This window comes from Lacerta agilis, chromosome 3 (assembly GCF_009819535.1).
Source record: "Lacerta agilis isolate rLacAgi1 chromosome 3, rLacAgi1.pri, whole genome shotgun sequence".
Taxonomy (NCBI): Eukaryota; Metazoa; Chordata; class Lepidosauria; order Squamata; family Lacertidae; genus Lacerta; species Lacerta agilis.
The window spans coordinates 112,684,018-112,694,352 of NC_046314.1; the positions used below are offsets into that span (position 1 = coordinate 112,684,018).

The following is a 10,335-nucleotide window of genomic DNA, read 5'->3' on the forward strand; positions in this document are numbered from 1 at the left end:
AAGCTATCTCCTTCTGAAACACGAATGCAGCAGATTTGAATGTTTGCGATCTGTAATTGGGATCTTACTTCTGTGGATATTGCTAGGGCTACCAGATTTCAGCAATATCTTCCCACAAGCATGTGATTTGGGCAACATTCTTTTCCACGTCAGCCTAAGTCACAACGTCCCAAAGAAATTACAATTATAGGAAGCATGGGTGCAGGCAGCCAGGATTTATTTTAAGGGGGCCTATGAAGTTGTGCCTCCGTTTCTTCCTCTTCTGAACGAACTTTCCTTTCACTTGTCGACCATGCTATTTGTTCTCCCTCTGCACAGGATTTGCCCTGTTACAAACCAATTGTATCTGCCTCCCGTTCTTGTGTCCTACTGTCTTCACGGACATTGGGAGCTGCCCACCATTGTAAAATTGTTGCAGAAGGGAACTTCAGCATGACAAAAGGGAATCAAACAAGTGTCCAGAGTGCCCCTTTTGTAGCATTTTTTTGGATCAATCATTTTGAGGAGCCCCTGATCTAAGTAACTTTAGGCTACCACCCCAAACGGACACCCCTTCTCGCATTTAGGTGAAGGGACCCAGTTAACTGAGAAAATAGTTTCACTACATATAACTTTGAAAACCTTTATGATGCCTGCTATCATGAACAATAGGTTTCTTTACCAGTTGATGATCATTGATCTGATTCCAGTTTAACCTCCTTTAATATAGCATTTATCCGTTGTTAAAATCCATTTGACTTCTCCCTCAAACCTTTATTATAGCCTCCATTATGTAAAAACTTCATCGATACAAACTCATCTCTCCTCCCTCCCTCTTCCCTCCCTTCTTTGTCTCAGAGCCATTCTATTCCTTCTGAAACAGAAATAACCAAAGCAAAATTCATTATAGTCATCACATAGGTGGGTTATACAGCCTGCAAGATTTACAGTTGTCTTAATTGTGTTTTTCATTAATTAAACAGCCACTGGCAGTACAAAGTATCTCTAATGCTACTTTTTTATTACACAGAATGTCATTTTCACAGAGCAGGGAGTACCAGCTACCTGTCCCATTGGTTACACAAAGGATCAATTTAATTAAGTGGTCCCTGAATACATAGTCCTTTGATTGCAAGCTTGCCCATTGCGAAAGATATCTATGGCAGAATCAGCCAAGGGTGGCACATCCTGTATTGCTCCAAATGGCCGTGATCTTGCCCAAAATCAGTTCTGATGATGCTGGTGATTCTCTGCCACTTGCAGAAGCAGCAGGGCAGGAGGGGCACCCATGGGCATTCTGCCACCTGAAGAGCATCCTCACCTGTCTCAATGCTCATCCAGCTCTGGGACCAGGCCTGTATTTGGTTGCTTTGCTCTGTGTGGTTTTGCCAGTTCCTCTTGGTCCAATCCTTAAATCACACAGCATTTTGATGGTGTTTCCTGCTTGGCAGGGGGTTGGACTGGATGGCACTTGTGGTCTCTTCCAACTCTATGATTCTATGATTTGCATGTTTAGATTAACATGCAGTTTCATCTATTGTTCATCTCAGTGGATAGGGATCACTATAACCGTCCATCCTGAAGCTCAGTGTGATCTTCTCCCCTCCATCTTGTTTGAATAGCTGACGATTAAAAGTTAAAGGACCCATGACAGTTAAGTCTAGTTATAGACGACTCTGGGGTTGGGGCACTCATCTCGCTTTACTCGCTAAGGGAACCGACGTTTGTCTGCAGACGGTATTTCTGGGTCATGTGGCCAGCATGACTAAGCCGCTTCTGGCGAAAACAGAACAGCGCACGTAAACGCCGTTTACCTTCCCGCCAGAGCGGTACCTACTGTATTTATCTACTTGCACTTTGACGTGCTTCCGAACTGCTAGGTTGGCACGAGCTGGGGCCGAGCAAAGGGAGCTCACCCCATCGCTGGGATTCAGACTGCCAACATTTTGATCGGCAAGCCCAAGGCTCAGTGGTTTAGACCACAGCGCCACCCGTGTCCCTTAGCTGAGGATTAGGTCTCATATATTCCATGCAAAGTGTCCCACATTCAGTTCCAAGCATCTTGTGCATGAAAGCACCAGGACTGGGAATGAAAGCTGAAATGAAACCTCAAAGCAGAAAAGGTTAACTCATTGGCCTTTGGATGTTTCTGATCTGGAGATCCAATTATCCCTGATCTTTAGCCACAATGACAGCGACTCCATGGAGCACAGAACAGAAGAATGAAGCAGCTTCAGAAACCAAGTTGGGAAGCAGAAAGGGGGATGTGTCATCTTCTAGGGTGGAAAGGAGAAAGGAAAGGAAAGGTTGGCCAATTATTATGGGGTGCAGAGTGGACATGGCAGGTGGAGCAAGCAGAGAAGCAGAGCTCTTCCAGTTTTAAAATTTTCTTGTAAGTTGCCTTGAGTCTAATCAGAAAAATGTGTTTGAGAAATAGGGTGGTGATTGGAAGAAGGAGAAGAAGGACAAGAGAGCATGTGAAGGAAAATTCAGGTTGAGCAATTATTATAAGGTGCAGAGTGGGACATGGCAGGTCAAGTGAGCAGAGAAGCAGAGTCCCTCCAGTTTTAAAATATTTTTGTAAGTTGCCTTGAGTCTTGTTTGAAAAAGGTGTCTGAGAAATAGGATGATGATGATGGGAAGAAAGAGAGGGAGAAGAGAGCATGTGAAGGTTGCCCTTCCTTCAAGTATGCACAAGAACCCATCATTTGACCTTTGAAATCTCCTTGCCCTGCATGTGGGCACACAACCTCTTCTATCGATTGACTTGGATCTTTTCTTTTTGAAGAACTGTTTGAAGCTGCCAGTGCTATTTCCTGGGGGGATGCAGGGGTACGCATACCCCTAAACATTTTGTGAATCTAAGTTTGGCCAGCTTGAGGAGCAGTGTTTCAATAGGAGTAGGGAAATGAAAGTACCCCTAAACATTTTTAGGGGGGGGGAATCACTGACTACTACCAAGAATAATAATTTTGGGAGGCGAGCCTGCCCTTCCTTCAGGTAACCGCAAGGGTCCAACAATGCGGTGGGGACAGGTGAGGGGTGAGCTATTTACCTGAGGGATACACCCCCCTGGAACTGCCTATGTGGGACATTGCATCCTCCTCATAAAAGTTTCGTTTGATTCAAGCTACCTCCCTCTGACAAACCTAGACAGCATCTTAAAAAGCAAAGACATCACCTTGCCAACAAAGGTCCGTATAGTTAAAGCTATGGTTTTCCCAGTAGTAATGTACGGAAGTGAGAGCTGGACCATCAAGAAGGCTGATCGCCGAAGAATTGATGCTTTTGAATTATGGTGCTGGAGGAGACTCTTGAGAGTCCCATGGACTGCAAGAAGATCAAACCTATCCATTCTCAAGGAAATCGGCCCTGGGTGCTCACTAGAAGGACAGATCCTGAAGTTGAGGCTCCAGTACTTTGGCCACCTCATGAGAAGAGAAGACTCCCTGGAAAAGACCCTGATGTTGGGAAAGATGGAGGGCACAAGGAGAAGGGGACGACAAAGGATGAGATGGTTGGACAGTATTCTCGAAGCTACTAACATGAGTTTGGCCAAACTGCGGGAGGCAGTGAAGGATAGGCGTGCCTGGCGTGCTCTGGTCCATGGGGTCACAAAGAGTCGGACACGACTGAACGACTGAACAACAACAACATCTCCCTCTGAAACATGAATACACCACATCTGAATGTTTGTGATCTTACTTCTGCGGAAACTGCTATGACTGACGGAATGCAGGAATGCCTTTCCAGAGCCACGTGATTTTGGCAACGTTCTCTTCCACGTCAGCCTAATTCACAATGTCCCAAAGAAATTACAATTATGGGAAGCCCAGCCCTCTCTTGGCAACCTTTGGGGCTCCATTTGGCTTAAAAGCCGGCATTCGGCTTTGCCACCACAACTCATCCTGAGCCATGAAGATCCTTCACCTGTGCTTGGCAGTCCTCTCCTTGCTGCTCCTGGTTTCCCCAGGTAAGGGACAGAGAGGAAGAAGACAGAGGGACACCTGCCAGTCATTTGTGGGGCGGAAGAGGGAGAGGCATCCAGTTGCTCTTCTGTGGCCTTGCAAAGGAAGCTAAACTTTCTCACTAGAGATGTTTCTTTAGTGGAAATCTCTTCAGGGGGAATTCTTTACATTAAAATGTATATATCAGACAAAATTGCCTACAAAATGTATCTATTATGGGAAATATGCACTGTGTTGCTGAATTTCCCCCATTATGCAATTTCCCCTATTATAGCCTATATTTTCATGCTACCGTATTTTTCGCTCCATAAGACACACTTTTTTTCCTCCTAAAAGGTAAGGGGAAATATCTGTGCGTCTTATGGAGCGAATGGTGGTCCCTGGAGCTGAATTGCCCAGGGGCCAAAAGAGGATCATGCTTTTTATTTTACAAAGAGAAAAGGGGGTGTTGAAAGGACCCCACTCAGCAGCTGATCAGCAAGAGATCAGGAGAGAAATAAGAGTCGCGGCTCCCTTTCAGCCCTGCCCTCTTGCCCAGGCCTCCATTGTTGAATGTGCTGCAGAGGGAGGTTATTTGTTTCCCCAGCGACATGTGACTGGCTAATTAGATTATCTGTCTGGAAACTAGAAAAGGCTCCCTTTCATTTAGAAGCTGCAGAAATGTGAGTTAAACCCCATAAAAATGGGGCTTTTCCTCTTTGCTTTTCCCCCTTTGCAAAAGGAGCTGTGCTTTTCCCCCTTTGCAAAAAAAGCTGCAAAACTTTTAGCTGATCCTCAAAAAAACAGGGCTTTTCCCTTTGCAAAAAAGCTGCAAAACTTTTAGCTGATCCTTAAAAAAAAACAGGGCTTTTAGAAGAGGAAAACCAGAAAAATATTTTTTTTTTCTTGTTTCCTCCTCTAAAAACAAGGTGCGCCCTATGGTCCGGTGCGCCCTATGGAGTGAAAAATACGGTATTTTTATGAAATTACACTTTTTCATGTACACTTTTAAACATATTACTTGGAAGGAGAACTGCCTTTCAGGGGATGGCTGTGCTTTGAAGTTCACATGTAGACTTCATTATGGTGCAGTAATATATGGGAAAAGGGACGCGGGTGGTGCTGTCAGTCCCAGACAGAAGGGGGGGGCATACGGGCCACTTGGCCCTGACCTCCAATTCCAAAAGGGGCCTCGGTCAGCATATTCACAATTGCTCACCTGAGGTGAAAGTAAAAAAAATCAGGGAAAAAAACAACAACAGAAAACGTGAAGGGCGGGAGGGTGGTGCGTTTCCACCTGCTAATAACACCCTCTGGTTGTGTTGGCGGCGAGGTGAGGGATTTTGAATACGCCCTCAGTAAGCAAGTAAGGTCTTAGTCAAGTCAAGTGTTTGTGATGGTGGACCGTTTTTCATGCTGTTAAAAGTCGGTGAGTTTTTGTTTGAAATCTTGTTTGCCAAAAATTTAAACCACGCGTAAACTTTTAAGTTAAGTGTGTTGGCTTTCTTATCCCCCCCCCTTTTTTTTTTTTTTGAAAATGATGAAAAATTGATGAAGATGTGGCCATTTGTTTTAAATTTTGTTGACTAGGCCAGGAATATTATTTACGCCCGAGGAGTACATATAGCTCAATGAGGATAAAATTTGGTGGAAACCATGTTTTTTAAAAAAGAAATAGTGGCTTACGTGCAATAGTGGCTTTCTCACAAGCCTACACCTTTTTTATTTATATATTTACTTATCGGAGATCACCAGGGTAAAAAAAAGGGGGGGGCAACATTTTCTACTTGGCCCAGGCCTCTGTCTGGCTCTGCAAGGGCCTGGGCACTGTGGTCTAAACCAGTGTTTTTCAACCTTTTTTGGGCAAGGGCACACTTGTTTTATGAAAAAAATCACGAGGCACACCACCATTAGAAAATGTTAAAAAATTTAACTCTGTGCCTATATTGACTATATATAAAGTAATTCTCTTGAATAGGAATCAAACACAATTTTTCCCACGGCACACCAGGCAACATCTCACGGCACACTAGTGTGCCGCGGAACAGTGGTTGAAAAACACTGGTCTAAACCACTGAGCCTCTTGGGCTTGTCGATCAGAAGGTTGGAGGTTCGAATCCCCACGACGGTGTGAGTTCCCCTTGCTTGGTCCCAGCTCCTGCCAACCTAGCAGTTCAAAAGCACACCAAGAAATGCAAGTAGATGAATAGGTACCGCTCTGGCGGGAAGGTAAACGGCGTTTCCTTGCGCTGCTCTGGTTTCGGTGTTCCATCGCATCAGAAGCGGCTTAGTCATGCTGGCCACATGGCCCGGAAAAACTGTCTGCAGGAAAACTCAGACTCCCTTGCCCTGTAAAGCAAGATGACAGCCGCAACCCCAGAGTCATCTGCAACTGGACAAATGTAGCCTCTTGTTTTCTCAGTTTAGTTAGATTTTATGGAATACTACGCAAATAGTATGGAATATGTTTTTAAAAATAAAATTTTGGTCTCTTCCACAGGTCTGTCAATAAATTTGGGGTTTATAGTATCTAATCAGTGGATAAAATTTTCTTGATGTAATTTACAGCCTTTTATTCTGGGCTCTGATGGCTTCCGTTACAGGCTTTAGTTTCTCTATAACTTATAAGACATGCGTGCCTCAATTCTTGCTCTCCTGTTTTGTAGACTGACACCCTCCACTTACGAGCAAATATCTGGATACCCACGTTTACCATTTCTTCTTGTGAATGTAGCAAGGGTGGTAAAAATCAGTGGGCAGTGGCTGGGGGGTGGGGTAGGGGTTGGATTGCCACAGCACCCAGAGAGTCACAGAGCCACTCCTGTTCAAAGCGCTGTGGAGTTGTGCCTCTCTTTCTTCCCATTGTGAATTAGCTTCCTTCTCCCCGCTTATGTTTGTTTCTCTCTTTGCACAGGATCTGCACAGGAGGAACCTAGCAGTAATGAGGAATGTCTTAAAGCCAACGGCCGTTGCTACCGTAAACGTTGTCCCGTTAATCATGAAAAGATTGGAACGTGTGTTTTATCCAGTTTTTTCTGTTGCAAAAGGTAATTTCAGCTTACCAAATGAGAGTTACACCCCCTGCCCCTCTCCCATCACCCTCTGGACTGATCATTTTAAGGAGCCTCTGATCTGGGTGGCTGCCACCCTACATTGACACCCCTTCTCAGACTGAGGCTAAGGGACCCATTGGACTGAGAAAATAGTTTCATTACATACATACATGCATGTTTACAATAATTTGTCTGATTTCAGTTTAGCATCTTTTAAGGTGCTGGTTTTGACCTTTAAAGCCCTATGCGGCTTAGGACCCTCGTACCTAAGGGACCGCCTCTCCTGGTATGTCCCCTGTAGGACCTTAAGGTCCTCAAATAATAATATTTTGGAGGTCCCGAGCAACAAAGATGCTAGGTTGGCCTCAACTAGGGCCAGGGCTTTCTCAGTATTGGCCCCGACTTGGGGGAACAGTCTATCACAAGAGACCAGGTCCCTGCGGGATTTGGCATCTTTCCGCAGGGCCTGCAAGACGGAGCTGTTCCACCTGGCCTTTGGGTTGGTTTCTGTTTAATATTTATGCTTCATTCTTTTATTGGTGGGTTATTTGAAAATGAGACTGCAGTTTTAATATAGAATTTTTAAATTTGTATTTTAATCTGTTATTTTAAATTGATTGTGTTTATGTTTTTTTGCTGTGATTTTAATTGGTGTTAGCCGCCCTGAGCCTGGTTTTTTTGGCTGGGAAGGGCGGGGTATAAATAAAATTATTATTATTATTATTATTATTATTATTATTATTATTATTATTAACGAAGCATTCATCCACTGTTGAAATCCATTGGACTTTACCATTAAAACTCTTCTTATAACCCATTTGATTTACATATATCATTTCATAGGTAAATGAGTACCAGCTATCTGCTCCATTAATCACCCAAATTAATTACTCAATTAATTTACCTAAGTAGTTAATTGCTCCAAGTACCAAATGCAGAGTCCCCTAAATTGGTCATCCTTTGCCTGCAAGCTCAATTCCTCCATTGCAAAAGAAGAAATAAAAAAAAATACCTATGGCAGAATCAGCCAAGGACGGCACATCTCATTTTGCCGCTGGATTTGAAATGGTAATTGCTGCTTTGCCATGCTGCCGGCACCACTCCTAAGCCCACCTACATGCTCCTACAGGCATGGCCTGATCTGCCGCTGCCAAACACCCTACCCTGTTGATTGTAGGCACAGAAGTGGCACTACCATTGTTGCCAATTTGAAGCAAGATGGTGCCGAGTTCCTTCGCCACAGGAGGAGGCAGTGGTTGCAGGAGAGGAACCAATGGATTTCTTGCCTGAGGGGCTTCTGCCACCAGAAGCAGGGCCCTCACCTGCCTCATGGCTGGCCTACCTGTCTTTGGCACCTTTGCTCTGTGAGCTTATGCCAGTTCTCCTTTGCCGAATCCCTAAACCACACCGTATTGGCACGTGTAATTTATTGTGCAGCTTCACCCATTGTTTATCATAGTGCCTAAGGGATGTCTATTCTGCAGTTTTAATAGGCCCTGGGCATTTAATCAGTGTGGTGTTCTGCAAACCACAAATTTAAGATTAGCTCAGTATTACATCCTGCCAGGGGCGTAGCAAGGCAAATTGGTACCCGGGGGCAAAAAAATTTTTTGTCACACCCCCCCCCCCCGAGGCGTAGGAAGCTTAGGTGGTACCCGGTGCAGAAAATTTCTTGTCACCCCCCCCAATTGATTCCCCCGCCCGCAAAAATGGTTTTGCTTTATTTCATATTTTCTTAATAATAACAAGTAATAATAATAATAAACTTTTATTTATATCCCGTCCTCCCTGGCCGAAGTCGGGCTCAGGGTGGCTAACATCAGATACATAACATTGGTATAAAATCAAACAATAATTAAATTACCTCCTAAAAACATCTCAAAATCAAATTGAAGTCTAATTAGATGGCTTTCCACAGGGTTAGGGTTGGGAACAGTAAGTGCTCCACTGAACTGAAATTTCAGCCTTCACAACATAGGAAAACAGCTAAGTGAACAGCTATTTTGGTGGAGGAGGGTCAAGATATTAACCGATATGCATGAAATTTCATATATAGCTATATAATCCCTAGTATAGTAAGAAAAGACCTTTGGAGCAGGCTTTTTTTAAGAAAAGGTTTTTTATGAACCGCCCTAGTAGGGCAGTAATTGTTCCTTGATAATTTGTCACCCCCTCCATTATGGAATGTGGGGCGGATCGCCCCCTATGCTCCCCCTTGCTACGCCCCTGCATCCCATACGTTCCATGCAAATCTCCCACATTCAATTCCAAGCAGCTTCATTTTTTTTCTTTTTCTTTTTTAAAGAAAGAGACTGAGGTAGTAGACTTTTGTCTTGGAGAAATGCAGAGAAATTAGCAACTGGACTGAATGAACCCCAGGGTGCCAGTACCTCCCGTGTTTCTCAAAACGTTGTCACAAATTGTGAGCAAGCTTCCTGTTTCCCCAGAACTCTTCCTTGGGGCCACAAAGAGAAGCAATCCCTGTCGTGCATAACATCCAGTCTGCAGGAGAATTTTGGAGATCTTGAAAGCTTGCTCACTATTTTGTGACATTTTTAATTGCTCCTAGAAAACAAAGTCCCCCAGGGGTAAGGATGGGCCAGAGACTGGATTCTGTTCTCATTGAAATGGGAATTGATGCATTTCATAGTTTCTGAAAATGAAAAACTGAAATTGAGACCGATCCCTACCCAATGGTTTATTATCTTGAAATCTTTCTTATTGAAATCTTTCTGTTCTCATTGAAATGGGAATTGATGCATTTCATAGTTTCTGAAAATGAAAAACTGAAATTGAGACCGATCCCTACCCAATGGTTTATTATCTTGAAATCTTTCTTATTTTCCAATATGGCTTGCTTTGTATTTTCGTGTCTCAAACATGGTCACTTTGCCATGAAACTGAGTTAACTGATGTCTTTTTTTTTTGCTGGTTTCTACATTTTAGATTGGAGGAGTGATAGATGCCTTTGAAATATGGAAGATGCTCCCTCTCTTTGAGAGCCGCTGGATCCCACTTCATCCCCAGCTAGGGACTTCTCCTCCATAGCATCCAGACTGAAAAAAAGCAACATTTTCAAGGCTTACATGAGCTTGTGCTTTGCAATAAAAGCAGATCCAAAAGCCCCTTTTCCTCTGTTGTTTTTATTTCTAAGCATGACTGTTATTGTTAGTGAAGCCAAAATGGTACCTTACACCTATGAGAAGGAGGTGTCAGCAGGCAGGGTTGCGCAGAGGCCCAAAACATCATTAGAAAAGGGAGCCTAAAAGGGGGTGAGGATCCCCCCAAAACAGTCTAGTGAGGAGGACCGGTCCACAATGTGGGAAATGAAGAGAGACAAAATATGGAGGATGGAA

At 43.9% G+C, this 10,335-nt stretch overlaps 1 long non-coding RNA gene across 1 annotated transcript; it reads left to right on the plus strand.

Annotated features, from left to right (window-relative positions):
• The first annotated feature begins 3,842 nt into the window (after positions 1 to 3,842).
• LOC117044749 lies at positions 3,843 to 10,087 on the plus strand. The gene is made up of 3 exons (XR_004426341.1): positions 3,843 to 3,952; positions 6,841 to 6,973; positions 9,926 to 10,087. It is a non-coding gene; the product is annotated as an uncharacterized LOC117044749 (long non-coding RNA).
• Positions 10,088 to 10,335: the final 248 nt, after the last annotated feature.